Genomic DNA, 17,042 nt, shown 5'->3' on the forward strand with positions numbered 1-17,042 from the left:
AGTGAAGAAAACAATTATCAGGCTGGGCATTGCATCAGCTGGAGCCTGGAGGGTCCCAGGGGAGGGGGGGTAGGTTGGTGGTTGATTTCATTAGTGCCATGTGAGAACTCTCACCTGAGTGTGCCCCACTCCCCAGCTGAATCCTTCCCTCCTCAGGCAACAGCCATCCTGGGGCTCTCTGACCCTAGGAACCCTACTTTAGAAGGCTTTTCTATGTCCCCCGGTCTTGTCATGAGTCCAGGCACAGGGGGTGTAGGGAAGTGCCTCTCACACAGCCTTTTGCTGACTCTGGCAGTGGCTCTGCCCGCTAGCATTCTGCTGACTTGGGGTGCAGAGTGTATCTCCTTCAGCAACATTTTGCGGATAAGAAATACCCCCATATGTGTTTGGCTGACATGGGAGTATTTCTTTCACAGTGGGTACAGATGACTTGGCCACTGGTCTCTTTTCATGATGGGGCTGTGTTCCACAGAGATGTCCGTGACCGGACATAGGCGCTCCATGGGCTGGGATGTACTCTGTGGGTGAGATGGATTGGTTGTGAGTGGTGAGTCACAAGGCTGTGGGCTCAGTGGCAGAGAGGAGACAAGGTACTTGGGTATCAGACAGTGCACGGTTCGTGTCCTACACCTGTGATTACTACAGGTGTCCATCTCGACTCCCTTGCCTTTGGCTCTGGAAAGCAAGAATGATTGTCGGGCGTGGTGGTTCCTGTCTGTATACCTTGCACTTGGGAAGGCAGAGTCAGTAGAATTATTGCAAGCCTAGTCTACATAGCAAGTTCCAGGCCAGTCAGAGTACAGAATGAGACCTTATTTCAAAAACCCAAGCCCAAACCAGGTATCCTTTGTATCCAAACTGGCCCACCTGCCTAGAAGGTGCTGCTGATTAAGTGTGGTACCGGAATATGCAGGCAGCCTAGGGCAGGTGGGACCTTCTCTGATGATTCTCATCCCTTGCAAGTTTGGACTCTTCACACTTTGAGCTCAAGATAGCTGCATAAAAGCTGAATATGATAGTATACTCTGTAATCCCAGCTGATGGCAAGTAGATCAGGAACTCAAGGCTAGCCTGAGCTATATAACACGTTTGAGGCCAGCCTGGGCTCCATGAGACCCTGTCTCAAAAACAAAACAGAAACCCAAGACACCGTTCAAGGCCATTGCATGAGAAACAAGAAAAGGAGGCGGGCGAGGGGTGGGAGCAGGGAGGGAGGGTGCTCTTGCCTCTGCTGCAGGAGGGCAGTCAGTCACTGAGTACCACTGGTACAGCAGGCTCTGGGAACCATGGAGCCCACTCTCTAGCTGGGTCATGGTCTAGAGCAGGTGATTACATATGTGACATGTGTCGAAAGTAAGGGTTCACAGACCTATCACTGCAGGTTGCTCCCCTACCTTCTGGGGTTCAGGAAGGGCTTCCAGAGACAGTGACCTCTTAGCTGAGGCATGGAGGATGCCAAGTAGTCAAGGAGGCAGAGAAGCAAGGACGAACAGGGAGAGAACAGTGTTTAGGGCCCCTGGTGGCGTGGGAACATCCTGGTGATATAGCCCAGGGGTATGTGGCAGGCTAGGGGACAGCCAAGCTCCACAACCCTGGGTTAGCAGGATACCAGAGATGTGAAGGCTTATTCTGAAGCCAGTGGCAACCCCTAAAAGGTTTTAAGGAGAGGAGACAGGGTCAGACTTCCAGGTATGTGGGCTGCGGCCTGTGGGCCACAAGGGAGCCTCCTTGGGAGTGACCTTTTGCCCTCTCTTAGCCCTTCCCTTGAGTAGCAGCAGAGATGGTACCCAGGGAGACCTTGTTTATGTGGCTCTTCTCAGGAGGAGGCGTCTTCAGATCCCTCTCTGTGGGCTGAGCCACATCTCAGCCCTGTTGACTGAGTTCTGCCTTTGGGGCCAGGTTTTCCCAGCCTCTGGGGGAGCCAGAGGGCGAGATGTAGAGCTTTGATACTAGCCAGTTCTGTGTTCAAATCCTAACTCGGCAGTTCATGAGCAGAGCATGCCTGTGTCTAAACTTGAATGTCGTCAACTATAAAATGGGAAGAAGAAAGGGAAACTCTAGCTGGAGATTGTAAGGCCCTGTGCCAGGTGGCCTTTTCCCTACCTCATGTGAGGGTTAGTACGGGAGGCTGGCTCGAAGTAGGGGCAGAACCCTGTGCTTAGTGGGACTCCACGCTTTAATTTTCCACCGCCACTGTCTGGAAAGAATTGTTTTGAACAAGGGCCTGGGCTTTCATTTAGCACTGGGCTTTTCGTATTATCTAGCTCATAATCCAGAGAGAAGGGACAGTCTTGAAAATAGATCCTGAGGGGGAGGCCATCAAAGGTGGGGGCTCTGATTATCTGTCCAAAGGTGAGTGGGGCATTAGTCACAGTAAGGCTTAGGTGGTGTTTACCCTAGGGTTTCTCTGCTAAGCACTTTACACACTCATTTTCACCAGTGAGGGGAAGATGATCATCGTCTCCATGGTATAGATGAGGGAAGTGAGGTTATTTGACCACAGCCCCACAGTTATCAAGAGAAAGATCTGAGATTCAAAGACAGGGTGACCGGTAGCAAGACAGCAGGCATGGGCTGGGAAGTCTTCATGTAGGTGAGGGGCTGCCTGAGCTGAGCCTGGGAGAACTTGGCATTCATTCATTCATTCATTTATTCATTCACTCACTCGCTCAACTCACGGGATCTTACTGTGTAGCTCTGGCTTGCCTGTTTGCTACTTCGAGCTTGTGGCAATTCTCCTGTCTCAGTTCCTTAAGCACTGGAATTATAGACATGCAGTGTCATGCTTGGAAGGGATAACTTGGCTTTGCCCAGAGGGATGAAGGGATACAGGGAAAGGAAAAGCTTTTATCTGGGCACAGTCTAAACCCAGGGTATGCTCCTTGGCTGGGAGAGGGAGATTTAAGGCCAGATGCCTTCAGGGTCTGAAGGAGGATAAGCTTTGGCTTCGTGCTTCTGACTGTCCAAGCCCAGAATCTCTGGCCACTCTGCCCCCAGGGCCTGCTGTTGCCATGGCTCCTCAGAGTTAAACTGACCCCTCTTCTCCCTGCACCGCCCCCTTGCCCATCCTCCCCAGGTCATCTCACTTACTATTCTGAATTTAGTTATCTCTTCTGGGTTCAGTACCGATCGGTCCTCTGCTTCCTAGACACAGCCTTAGGATCAAACCCAGGTCCCTAGCTCCACCCACCTGCACCTGCTCTGCTTCCAGGGTCCCTGGCTTGTCTCTATCACCGTCACCATCACCCACCCACTTGCTCAAGCTGGAAGCTGGAAATTCTCCTGGACACCTCCCTGCCTTCGCCCCCACAGCCTACAGCCAAGCCTAGTAAGTCTTGTTCTCCAGCATTCCTCTCTGGGGTCAGATCTGTGGCCCCTCTTCCTGCCCACACCCCACTCTAGAACACGACTAGCTGTCATCCAGACACCCTTGACAGCCTTGACCTGGACCCCCTACACTCCCATGCGTGTACATCTCATTTTGTAGATGTAGTCAGCACGATCTTCTAAAGATAAATGTTTGGTTGTGTCATTTCCCTGCTTAAAACTTCCAGGACTTCTTAGAATAAAATCCAGATTTACTGACGCAGTCTCCAAGGCCCTGTGTGATCTGGTCCTTACCTCCCTATTACATCATCTTGTACCATTCTTTCTTACACCCCCCCCCCCACTGCAGGACATTTACACACTGTCCCTGATGCACACCCCCTCCTGGGAGCCCCGCTGACTCCTCCTGTTCCTAGACATCAACCCAAGTGTCATGTCAGCAGAGAAGTCTAAAAGCCAAGAGCTAAATACTCCACTTCCGTAGGCCCCCCTCCTCTTCTTCCTCTTCTTCCTCCTGTGTATGTGGTATGGTTCGTGCACATGAGTGTAAGGGTACACATATCCATGGGCATAATGTCTTCCTCTATCTGCTCCTTTCCTTGTTGCCTTGACATATGGTCTCTCACTGAACCAGAAGCTCATGGTCTTGGCTCTAGGGTGGCAGGCTAGCAAGAATCTCCCATTTCTGTCCCCTCATCCTGAATTAAAACGCGCACACAGTCTTACCTGACTTTTTACATGGGTGCTGGGAGTCAAACTCAGGTCTTCGTGATTACACAGGAACTGCTTAGACCAAACCCCAGCCCCAGGACCTTGTCCTTCTTCATGATGCTTGGCACCTTTACTTTCTTCCCATCATCTCTTTTCTGACCTGAGAATTCAGTGGGTCTGGAACCTGTGTTGCCTAGCCCTGGCACATAGTAGGTATACAGTGAGTTGGCCGGTGCATCAAAGAGCGGGTACCTCATCCTGCAGCATCCTCGGTGGCCTCCCTGCCTCCAGACCTGCCTTTTTCAGCCTTTTCTCCACACATCCCCAGAGCGATCTTCCCAAAACATAGAACTGACCCCGTCACCCCCTGCTACTTAAAATACTTCAATAGCTCCCCATAGCTGACAGGAAGAGGCTTCAGATTCTTAGCATGGTATTCAAAGCTCTTTATGATCTGTACCCAGCTCCCTGTCCATCCCCAGCTCTCCTGCTTCCGCAGCACACTTTGAACACCTGGCAGTTCCTGCAGCAGGCCAGGCTGTTTTGTGCCTCTGTGGACCTACACTTGCTCTTCCCTCTGCTTGTAATGCCTCGCCCACCCTTCGCTGTGAAGCTTGTATAGGAGCCTTTGCCCATCCAGTATGGGTAGCCCACCCTACCCTTGCCATATCAGCACCAACTCTGCATCTCTACCTCGGGAGGTTCATCTTTTTATCTCCAGCCCCCAGCTCCTGTCTTAATTAGGAAAATCCAGGCAAACCAGCTTCAGTAATAAAGGTGTGTTAGGAGGAAGGTTTGTTACAGGGAACAGGGCTGTGGGGACAAGGGGGTAGAGGAGGACTAGGCTAGGGAGGCAGCACCGGGAAGCCCAGAGAGTTTGAATCTTCATTCTCTGCATCCTGCTGGAAGCCTTTGCCTATCTGTCCCCTCTGACAGGATTCTGGTATGGTGACCCTGGATTCCAGCCACATTCAGAACTCCCATCTAGGACTTGGCAGATCTAAGCACAAATTCCCAGGAGAAGATCTGATTGGCTCTGAGGGAATCAGGTGCCACCCTGGGCAACACACCCATAACCTGCTGGGAAGGATCACAAAGTCAGACATGAACATGGCTACTGGAACCTACCTTGGGTGTATGTGTGTGTGTGTGTGTGGGGGGGTGTCATTGTAGCCGGACAAGTGCTTCAGAAGACATCTGCTCAGTATTTAAGGTGCCAGGTGGAGCAGGGAGGTGGGCAAAGTGCCAGCCTTCCATGCAGACAGCACCTGGAGAAAGGGGGCCTGGAACTGTGACTTAAAGGGGACTCTTCCTAGGGTAATAGTGGCCAGAACAGGCACTGAAGACCTTGTCACCTGTCATTCGGGACCCAAGTAGAGAGAGACCAGGTGGGATGATGAATTTCTCCACTTTTCTTTAGAACGAGGTGAGGGAGGCTGAGTGGTCAGAGCTGCATTCCACCACATCCCCCTGCAGTGCCAGAGATTAATTCCAGGGCGTTGCACATGCTAAACAGTCACTCTCCCACCAGACTGCATCCTTAGTCTTGGGATTTTTGAGACATCGTCTCACCATTTAGCTCAAGTTGGCTTCACACTCACGTCCGTCCTGCTGCTGCTTCCCGGATGCTAGGACGACAGGTATTGAACCACCACACCAACCAAAATTATCTTTCCTCTCAATCATACTCATCCTTTAAGACTGAAATCATCAGTGATAGCACATGCCTGTAATCCCAGCACTCGGGAGGCAGAGGCAGGTGGATCGCTGTGAGTTTGAGGCCAGCCTGGTCTACAGAGTGAATTCTAGAACAAGGGCTACATAAAGAAACCCTGCCCCCCCCCCCCAAAAAAAAGATTCATTTCCTTTCCTCAGCAAAGAACCATCTCATGCCTACTCAGCAGCCAGTCATTCTTGACCCGTGTTGATTCTGTTCTTGCTTCCCTAGTAATAAATAAACCCTTTTTGCCTCTGTACGAGGCACCAGGCATGTGATTCCATTTAATCCTTGTCTTAAAGATGTGCTGTTATTTTGCCCATTTTAAAGACATGGAAACCGAGGTTCAGAGAGGTGGTGTTGATAACCCAGAAACATACAACGGTGTAACTCCAGAATAAAACTCTTCATATTGGCTACTTACTCACCTGCCTATTTGCCCTTTGGGGCTGTGAGAGCCTTATAAGCATATGCCAGGTAACCAGCCTTCTGCTTTCCCCACTGTCCAACCCAGGATCACCCAGAGTGAGGGCTCCTGACTGTGGGATACCTACCATCTGTGTGGAAGTCAATCTCCTCCTAGTGGAACTGCCTAATAGAGCTGTGTAACTGTGGGCACATCTCTTGACCTATCTGGGCCTTTTCTCATCTCAGAGATGAAGATTACAATCCCTGCTATGAGTTTCAGATTAGATGGAGGAGTATAGAAACAATTGTAAATAGGAAACAAACCCTGAGCAATTTTGTTTTTAAAATGTATATTTATTTGTGTGTGTGTGTGTGTGTGTGTGTGTGTGTGTGTGTGTGCGCACGCACGCACGCACATGTGGGCATGCCATAACACACATGTAGAGGTCAAAGGACAACTTGAGGAAGTTCTCTCTGTCTTCCACCATATGGGTCCTGGGGATCAAACTCAGGTCACTAGGCTTGGTGGCAGGTACCTTTACCTACTGAGCCATCTCATCAGCTTGAGTGGGAGGCAAGGTGGGTGGGCTCCCCTGGAATGACACCTTCAGTGCGACCCCAGATGGTGCTCAGGGCCTTCCAGATCTGCCATGGCATAACATCAACTTACATAGTGAGAGCTTTGGTTTCATCTCAACTCTAGCAAGTCTGGGGTCATCCCAGGGAGGACAAGTTTGTATAGTTATGAATGTCTTTCAAAACTTCCAGCTCCTCCCTGCTCCCTCTCTGCAGAGATCTCAGACTGGGCTGAGCACTGTGGTTAGCAACTCCATGTGCTGAACTATAATAGTAGAGCTTTGTTTTGTTTTGTTTGTTTGTTTGAGACAGGGTCTCACACTCTCCTAGGCCGATCTGGAACTTACTATGAAACTCAGGCTGGCCTCAAACTTCTGGCAGTTATGCTGTCCCAGCCTCTCCAGGGCTGGAGTTACAGTGTGAACTGCCATGTCTGTAAAATTACGTTTATTTCTTTTGAGTGGGCATGTGGATGAGCGGGCACACACCACTGTGTATGAGTGGAAATCAGAGGACAATTTGTGGGAGTCAATTCTCCTCCACCCACCATGTGGGTCCCAGAAATTGCACTTCAGTCATCAGGGCTGGAGACAGGCACCTTTACCCACTGAGCGGTCTCTCCAGCTTATAACTTTGTTGTCTTACTGTACGTATTTTTACAGTCTTTTTCTAGTTATTAAAAGTGATATTGGCATTCTGTTTATAGTAGCAAGAGAATTGCTATTTAAAATAGTTCACTTAATTTTTGAAAGTGTCAGTTTAAAGAAATTAGTGTACAGGAGACTGGAATTTGGCAGAAATCATCAATGTGGCTCACTAATGCGTGGACAATGCAAAAATCATGGCGGGGGATGTCAGAGATGGGACCCTATACCCACCTAATCTTGAAGTTGCCTCTTCATCTACCTAAAAAATTAAAGTTTCTCCCTGCTATATTGGCCTGCTCTCCTTTGCTGATTCTATGCTCAGGCTCTCCTCTTTTTCCTCCCCACCTCCCCTTCCTCCCTTTCTTTCATTTGGTGGTGCTGAGGATCAAACACAGGACCTCACAGCCTGTGTTTCTCACTCAGCCACCTGCCCTGGCTTGGGCTGGTCTTTGTTTTGTTTTGTTTTGCTTTGAGACTCTTGCAAACAGGAGAATTTGTGTGTAGTCCTCACAACCTGTTTGAGAGGGGCTGTTGGTGTTGAGATGTCTGGATGGAGGCAAGAGATGCTGTAGTGTGGAAGATGTAGTGTGGAAGGACATGACCTCAGATCTGAGGGTCCTCCTGTCTTCATACACAACACGGACTTCAGAGCTCCCCAGAAGCCTGGGGCCCCAGGTGGCCCGAGGCTTTGGGAGTTGTGGGTAAGGGAAGCAGTCCTTGGAGCTTTGTGTCCTAGAGCTTGGGGCCCTAAAACAACAGAGCTAAGGGGCTTTGGACTCTCTAGGGTCCCCGTTTCCCAACTCCCTCCTCTAACCACCTCTTCGTGCCTCTCTTTGTCCCTAAGGCCTGGGCAGCAGCTACCAGGAAGCCTCAGAGGCTAGGTTTCTCCACAGGGCTCAAGTCCAGAGCAGACATGGCAGAAAAAGAGGAAAGGAGAGAGATCTGTTTGTCTCCTGCGTAGTCGCATTCACAGCGTGTACACATTGCCCTGGGCACCAGGAAATTAGGAGCCTGGGCAGAGTGTGGGTATGTGCCGTGTATCCATAGTGAGAGAGGGTCACTGCCAAGACGTATTGTGTGTGTGTGTGTGTGTGTGTGTGTGTGTGTGTGTGTGTGTGTGTGTGAATATAGTGTGTCTGTAGCTCACTGACCCCTCATGTGATATTGTGATATGTCTCAGGTTCTCTAAGGGAGTTTTCATGAAGAGTGTGTGTGTGTGTGTGTGTGTGTGTGTGTGTGTGTGTGTGTGTGTGTGTTGGGCAGATCTTATGTGTGCAATGTATATGTGGGTCTGTGGTCATTGCATCTCTGTAACGTGTGTCTGTTCATGTTTGTGCACTGTGCATGTTCGCACTTCGTGCCTGAGTGCCCTGTTCAGGTAGCTTGTGCGCTGGGTGTGGTTGTGCTTGATGTCTGTGGATGTGACCTTCTTTGTACAATGTGTCTCTAGTTCTGGGCGAAGGTGTATCACTAGGCTGGAAGAGACCTAGGGATGAAGGAATAGCTGCCATTCCTGTCTGTGTCCAGGTCAGCTGAAGCTGTGCTGGATATGAAAGGAAGGTCCCCTGGGTGGGCAGTGGGCACAGCAGCGGCGCCTTCCAGCTTGGCTCAGGGCTGGTAATTGGAGCCCCTTCCCTTCATGAAATATTGATTCGCCTGGAAGGCAGCCCTGACCAGGGGAGGGGCCGGCAGGCATGAGCACCGGCCGCTGTCCTTGGTGCTGTCGATGCTGCCGGCTGAGCCTTGGTGCTCAAGCGAGAGGCTCTGAGCCTAACACCATTAACACGTCCCCTCTCTCAGGATGAGTTTACCTGCCCCTGCCTGGACACCCTGAGAGTTTTTTCACTCCACCTAGGAAGGGGCAGCAGGGGAAGCAGGTGGGTGTCTTACTGAAATTCAGTATGTCAGGGCTGGGGTGACCAAAAAGCTCTGGGTTTGCCTGGGTTGGTCCTAGTTTACAAATTTGTCTACAGTCCTCACAGGTTTGTTAGTAGTGCTCCTACTCACTCTCACAGGGGTCCTGGTGGATAATAAATGATGTTCTTACCTGCTGTAAGATTGACCCAAAGACCTATTCCCCTATATTTCTGCTCTGCCTCGGGGTTCTGTAGCCATGTGGTGTGCTTTACATGTGTTTGGGGTGCAGTAATTGTTCTTCCTGTACTGGGCTGAACTGAACTAAATGTTTGGGAGCCCCATGGACCTTGGGATCCTACTGCAGCCCAGGCCTTCACCTGGAGTATCCAGACCCTTCTTACCAATCCAAATTCTACCTTTCCTACCTGATGTGTTGGTACCAGAGGGTCAGGTGAGTTTGAGACCAGCCTGGTCTACATAGCAAGAGCCTATCCATCCAATCAATCCATCAATTAGTGCTCCTTTTTTTGTTTGTTTGTTTTGTTTTGTTTTGTTTTCGAGACAGGGTTTCTCTGTGTAGCTTTGGTGCCTGTCCTGGATCTCGCTCTGTAGACCAGGCTGGCCTCGAACTCACAGAGATCTGCCTGCCTCTGCCTCCTGAGTACTCTGGGTGGGATTAAAGACATGTGCCACCACACTTGGCTGTGAATCCTTGTCTCAAAAAAAAGTAGAAGACCCTAAGAGAGGATGCCATGAGAATACAGATGGAAAGTCACATACCACCTCACTGTGGACTACAGGGAGGTCTTCCTCAGAAGCAGGAGAAGCCAATGGATAAAAATAAGCACTAGCCAGGCGGTTGTGGCGCATGCGCCTTTAATCACTAGGCCACTCTTGATTTACAGGGCAAGTTCCAGGACAGCCAGAGATACACAGAGAAACCTTGTCTCAACAAAACAAAGAACAAGCAAATAACAACAAAACAGAGACAAGGGCTCTGCAGCCCAGACTAGCCTTGAACTCATGGAGGTCCTTGAGCCTCAGGCTCCCAAATGTTGGAATTACAGGCCTGAAACACCATGCCCAGCTTCTCCTCTCAGAACTGCCCATTCTCCCCTCTGTGAGCCCCTTTCTTTTCTCCTGCCTGTCACTGAGGGTGTTACACCTCTTGCCCTGGGCTCACCTATACTCTCCTGGGAACGTCCCACTTCTTTCTACATCTCTCTTCTTCTCTGGGAACACACCCATTCCTGCCCACTCCGGTAGGTCCCCTGAGCTCAGCGGGTCTGCTTCCTGCCCAGTGGCTCCACCCATAAACTGCAGTGTTCGTTAGATTCCTTGTGACTAACATGGGTACTCATTTCCCCCCTTGGCCAGGTTTGTCTTCAAGGACCCCTCAGGCTCTGTTGATGTCATCTCCCATTCCTCTCCTCCTTATAAATCAGCTTGGATTCCATTTACTCTCTTCTCCCAAATTTGTCTCTTCATCCCCTCTAGGGACTCCCAAACCACGTCCCTTCCCTCTTCCTCCGTGCGGGGCAGCTGTGCAGCCCTTCCATCATGTATGGAGCAGCCGTTCCAGCCTCTATCAGCTTGCTCCTGATTCTGCACGCAGTGCTGCATTGATCTCTGGAAAGCACTGTGCCTAAACCTTGTTAGATTTCCTGCAGGATTAGACATGCTTCTCAGCTCCACAGTCAGGGACCCTCATTGATGGCCTGTAACCTCTCTCTCTCTCTCCAGTCCCCTCTTCCACAGCTGCACTTGTCTTCTCCTCTGCCATGCTCTGTTCGTGAGCCTCTGAACAGGCCTGTTCTGGAGACCTTCCTAGTGGTCCCCACTGCTTCCCCATCCAGTGGCCTCTATCGCCCGCCCCCTTCCCACCTATCTTCTGCTCAGCTCCACTCCGTACTTCTTCCTGATGCCTTCTCTGGTGTCCCACAGCCTACGGTGTTCTTTCTTTTTACATAACAGAGTGTTTTCCCTTGGCATCTCGGATCCATGAGTGGTCCATGGGCCAGCAGCAAGGGCATCATTTGGGAGCTGGTGGAAAACAGACAGACAGACAAACAGCCAGCCAGAATCCCAGGCTCCACCTGGGAGCCCTAGGGTCAGAATTGCACTTCAGCATGATCCCTAGGTGGTTTGTGTCCACATCTGAGTTGGAGGAGTGCTGGTCGGTGTGTTCACTGTGTACCCTGCTTGTTTTGGTGCACAGCCTTTCGCCAGGATGTGGGGGATAATCTGAGATGCCAAGTTTAGCACCTGATGGCTGCCATGTCGGCCAGATTCCACAGTCTATGGTGGAGGAGTGGATAGTGGAGCTGGCCAAGAAGATTGTGTACCCTTCCCACCTCCCGGGCCCCAGAGCTCAGACTCTAACTCCAATGCAGAAAGTGCTCTGGAAACCCAAGGAGGAATCAATTAATCAATAGAAAGCAGTCGTCAAGCATGTAGCAGAGTTTGTCCCTGCTCACAGAACACACACGGTGGAAATGTCTGTTACTTTAGCATATGTTTTGGAAAGGAAAATATTTATTTTTTCCCTTTATTATAGCATTAATACAGTTTCTAAAGTAGTAGCTTTAGAAAACACAATATGTCACACGAAAAAAATAAAACTGACTCATGGTTCCTCTCTCCATTGGTGTTCATTTGGTACTTTTGGTTGCCATTCATTCTTTCTACAAATATTTACAGAGCCCTGCTACATTGCCAGACCCATGCCAGGTACCAGGGATTTAGGGTGAAGAACACAGTTCCTATTTTTAAGCAGCTCACAGCCTGGGGCTGGGTGTGGGAGACAGGCACTGCACAAGTTACCAACGGCAGTTTGTTCATGTCCCAGAGCTGCTGGGACAAAGTACCACAAATGAGGTTGCTCAGAGCAGTCTGAATCTGTTCTCCCAAAGCTCTGGAGGTTGGAAGTTTGAAATCAAGGTGTCGCCGGGCGGTGGTGGCGCACGCCTTTAATCCCAGCACTCGGGAGGCAGAGCCAGGCGGATCTCTGTGAGTTCGAGGCCAGCCTGGACTACCAAGTGAGTTCCAGGAAAGGCGCAAAAGCTACACAGAGAAACCCTGTCTCGAAAAACCAAAAAAAAAAAAAAAAAAAAAAAAAAAAAAGAAATCAAGGTGTCTGGAAGGATTGATTCCTGTGCGATCCTTGGCAATCCTTGGCAGTCCTCGGCAATCCTCGGTAGTCCTCGGCAGTCCTCGGCAGTTCTCGGCTTGGTGCTCCAGTCTGGACTTGCATACCATCTTCCCTTTTCTCTAGTCAGTGCTATCTTCCTGAAGGGACACTAATTGGAGTAGGGACAACCTCCGCCCCCCACCCTTTCAGGATGACTTTAATCACATTTGCAAAGGTCACATTTTCAGTGAAGGCCACACTGTAGATACAGAGTATCAGGACTTTACCTCATAATACTCAAGGACAGTACAAAGTTCTGGAGGAGCAGGAGAGGAGACTTTCTTTACCTAGGAAGATTGCTAGGAAATGACCTTCAGAGGGGGACTGAGAAGAGCTGGAGCCAGGGAGGCAGAGGTGGAGGAATAGACAAGCATTCAGTCCTTGGGAGCATGGCGGTGAGGGCAAGCTGTAGAAGAGTGTTCCAGGTAGACAGGAGACACCGTGGCACTTGTGAGGAACGGAAAAGATGGGGCAAGAAGCCAGGATGTTGTGGAACCAAGGGGAGAAAGTCCGTCAGGGACTGGAGGCCAGGTGAAGGAAAGGAGGGGGTAAGTGTCACGCGGAGGGCGGGTTCATCCTGGGTGAAGACCATCTCTCCCTGGGACGGATCATCCTGGAGCCTTGGGTTTCTCTAAGTCGCTGGATCTGAGGGAACACACAGAGCCATGTCCTCAGGAGGCTCTGGCTGGGAGAAGAAACGTGTTAGCTCTGTACTCATCAGAAAGCGTTCCATAAGTCGTCTCTGCACAGGAGACAGGGCTCCTCTAGCCGAGACTCTGCTGGACTGAGGGAATGCTGAGTCTGGGACATTGGCCGGGATATGATCACAGCACCTGCATTACTGTGAGGGCTGTGACTAGGGCTGTGACCCAGACGATGGGAGAAGACAGATCTCTCAGGAACATATTTTCAGTGCTCTTCCCTCGTCAGGGACTATCTGGAACCTGGTGCCTGCCTTCATAGGACCCAGACTAACTGGGTCTCAGCTCATCCCTTACCACACCCTTAGAGGGTTGTTCCTTTCCGGCGTGTGATGGGAGAGGGCCCACCTTGCCCAAAGCTGCTGTAACCGCCTTGCCTGGGCTGGGTGGGCCAGCCTGGGTGGAGAAGTGGGTCAGCTGGTAGCCATGGTGACAGCAGCTGCTCCCTGCCAGCCTTCCCATCTCTTCACCACAAACCTCACCGGATGAGCTTCTTTGTATGGTCCAGCAGAGATGGGAGCCAAGAGGATGGGACTGGGGTGTGGAGAGTGTGAGTGTGTATGTGTTCCAGCTCACACAAGGGCCTGCTCCAAGCCAGTGTGTGAGCCCCAGCCTAGGGAGCCAGGCTCCAGGTAAGACTTTCCTGCCAAGGGGAGCAAGGGGCTTTGCTGTTGCTCCTCTGGCTGGGCAGGGCCAACGGGAGGAGACATTGCATCTGACTGTGTGAAGCTGTGTACACACGAGTCTGAAAGTCTGTGTGGCCGCATCTGTGGGTCTTTGTGTGGGTGAGCATGTGCATATCTGTGAACTCATGTGCTTGTGTCTTTAAAATGTGGGTAGCAGCTTTGTGGGTCTGTATGATATGATCACATTTGATATGAGCACATTATGAGCTCTCTCTTGCTCTGTCTCTGTCTGTCTCTGTCTGTCTGTCTGTCTGTGTGTGTGTGTGTGTGTGTGTGTGTGTGTGTGTGTGTGTGGTGGGGGGGCTATTGTCTGCAAAGCTAAGAGGTCTCCACATTAGGAGAGTAGGTGAGACATCATGCTCTGCTCCCCACACTCGCAGCCTGTGCTTTCTTGGCCTAGCCTGCCTCCCTCACCACATAGCAACCCCTGCCACCCTCTCAGCTCTCCCTAAGCAGAGGAAGAAGGGGCTAGACTTAAGGGCCTCTACCGGGGTTTGAGGCAGGGTTCTTGGGTGACAGACCCAGCATCCAGCCAGGGCTCCAGCATGGTGCTCAGGCAGCCTTCCCAGCTACCTCCCATCACAATTGAGAAATGCATTCGTACCCCACACACCTAGAGCATGGTGGTGCATGGACCTCCCCCTGAACAGGCTGCTCATGGTGGGCAGGAGCTGATGTCTGAGAAAGTGTTTACCTCGTACCAGGCACCATCATTCACAGTAAGTAGGTAATTGTCTAACTGGGCAGTGAGCACGTACCGATCTTGTTTTGTAATCTTTTACCTAACGCTTCTAATGCACACGTGGTCATCCCAGTTTAGGGAAGAGGAGCCATGTGCTGGGGGTTGGGGGTAGAAGCCTTCTAACTCTGCTCAGGAGTGGTAGGCCTGGTTGTCACACGGCCCAGCTCCTGAGCACATGCTTTTTTTTTTTTCTTCCCTCTGTGCATCTGTTCCTGTTGACCCAAATGATCCATAGTCAGCTGGGAAAGCTGGGTAGGTAGGTTCCAGGTGGCCATCAGACTCTTATTTTTTTTTGTTGATTTTTTTTGTTGTTGTTTGTTTGTTTGTTTGTTTGTTTTTTGAGACAAGGTTTCTTTGTGTGACCCTGGCTGTCTTGGAACTAGCTCTGTAGACCAGGCTAGCCTCGAACTCACAGAGATCCATCTGCCTCTGCCTCCCATGTGCTAGGATTAAAGGCATGTACCACCACTGCCCAGCTCCATCAGACTCTTAGAGAAGAAGAGATGGAAGTTAAGAGACTCTGGGTGACTTTCTCAGAGTTAGCGCCTCCTACCCTGACTACTGGGCAGTGGTTCTCAACCTGTGGGTCTCAACCCCTTTCACAGGGGTCACTGAAGACCATAGGAAAACACAGATATTTACATTACGATTCATAACTGTAGCAAATTTACAGTTATGAAGTATCAACAAAAATAATCTTATGGTTGGGGGTCACCACAACATAGGGAACCACATTAAAGGGCCACAGCATTAGGGAGGTTGAGAACCACTGGTCTAGGGGGGGACACACAGAGCAGATAGAGGAAGAGAGGGTGGGGCCCAGAGCTCCTGAGCATTCTGGCCTGCGTGAGCCCTTCATGTATTAGAGAATGTTGTTTGTTTTGCTTTAATACAGGTATGGCACATACCTGCCATCCTGCACTTTGGAGGTAGAGATAGGAGGATCAGAAGGTCAAGATTATCCTCAACTGGACTGGGGAGATGGCTCAGCGGTTAAGAGCACTGGCTGCTCTTCCAGAGGTCCTGAGTTCAATTCCCAGCAACCACATGGTGGCTCACAACCATCTGTAATGAGATCTGGTGCCCTCTTCTGGCCTACAGGCATGCATGTAGGCAGAACACTGTATATATAATAAATAAAAGATTATCCTCAGCTATATAATGAGCTGGAGGTCAGCCTGGGCTACTTGAGACCACGTCTCTAATTAAGCTTCTCTTTTTTTTTTTCTCCTCCTGGGCCTGGGGATGGACTTCAGGGTTGCCTGCACATGCTAGGCTGACATCCACTCCTGAGATACACATTCCCATCCCTTTAAAAAAAAAAATCTTGAAGCTGCTGGGCTTCAGCAGATTGACATTGAAGTACCTAAAGGAGGAAACAGTAGCACCCACATACCTTCGATCCCAGCCCTCAGGAGGCAGAGGCAGGCAGAGCTCTGAGTTCAAGGCCTGGACCAACAAAAAACAAAAAAAGGAGGAAACAAAAATCTGAAAATTGGAAGGACTTTCTCAGTGTCCCACAGCTGTCCCCAAAGCCTGTGTTTTTCCTCCAGCAGCTGCTAGAATTCCCTGGGGACAGAGGCCTTAACTCACTTTCTTTTGTGCTCAACTCTTGCCTTGCAGACCCTGTCATCACATTTCCTCCTCCTGGAAGCCTGCCCTGATTGCCTTTATCTCCTTTCCTGAAAACTGGTATCTCTGTGGAAGTGAGGCATCGTGCAGATGCTCTAGGGCTGTGCTGTGGAGAGGGCACAGCCCCCTGTGATGCAGAACACTACACTCAGATTCATCAGCTCGGTGAGCTTATCTTTCCTCTAGGTGGGAGGGAAGAAGAGAGGGAGGGCGCCCCTGACCGGATGGGACGGGAACCTGGGGTTTAGAAGACTAGGATTGGCTTGTGGCCTTGGGCGTATCTCTTTTCCAATCTCCGCCTCTGTAGTTGTAAGGCAGGAGTAGGGAGGATGTGTCAGTTTGGGCTCAGGAGCTGCTGCTTCTGAGCTGGCGCCGGAGCACTGTTGAGGGACTCCTGAGGTTGGTCGGTCTGGCCTCGGGGAACAAGGTGGATTAGTGATGCTGCTGTAGACAGATGATGGAGCAAGGTGGATCAGCCTCACTCACTTGCTGTCCTCTCCAGCCTCACAGTGCAGGCACCCTGGGGTGAGGTCCTTGTAAGAGCGGGTGGCTAAGTTCATCTTTGGCTTTGGGGTCCTTCATTGACTGCCAAGAAGAGCTGCTTGACTTGTCAGTCATGTAGTCAAAGGGATGGAAGGCTGCAGGGGAGTTGGCAGGGCCTTGAGACCTGCTCCAGGAATTGTAGTGTCTCTAGGGTAGCAAGACCCCAGGGAGAGGGTCCCCTCTGAGGGCAGAAAAGGAAACACCAGGCCCATCCCTGGGTGTCTGTCTCCCAAGGACACATCGGAACCATTTCCTCTGCCCCTGTGTAGTGGGTGGGAGTCAGCACAGAGCTCTGCCAAGTGAGG

The sequence above is a fragment of the Peromyscus eremicus genome, chromosome 2 (assembly GCF_949786415.1).
Source record: "Peromyscus eremicus chromosome 2, PerEre_H2_v1, whole genome shotgun sequence".
NCBI lineage: Eukaryota > Metazoa > Chordata > Mammalia > Rodentia > Cricetidae > Peromyscus > Peromyscus eremicus.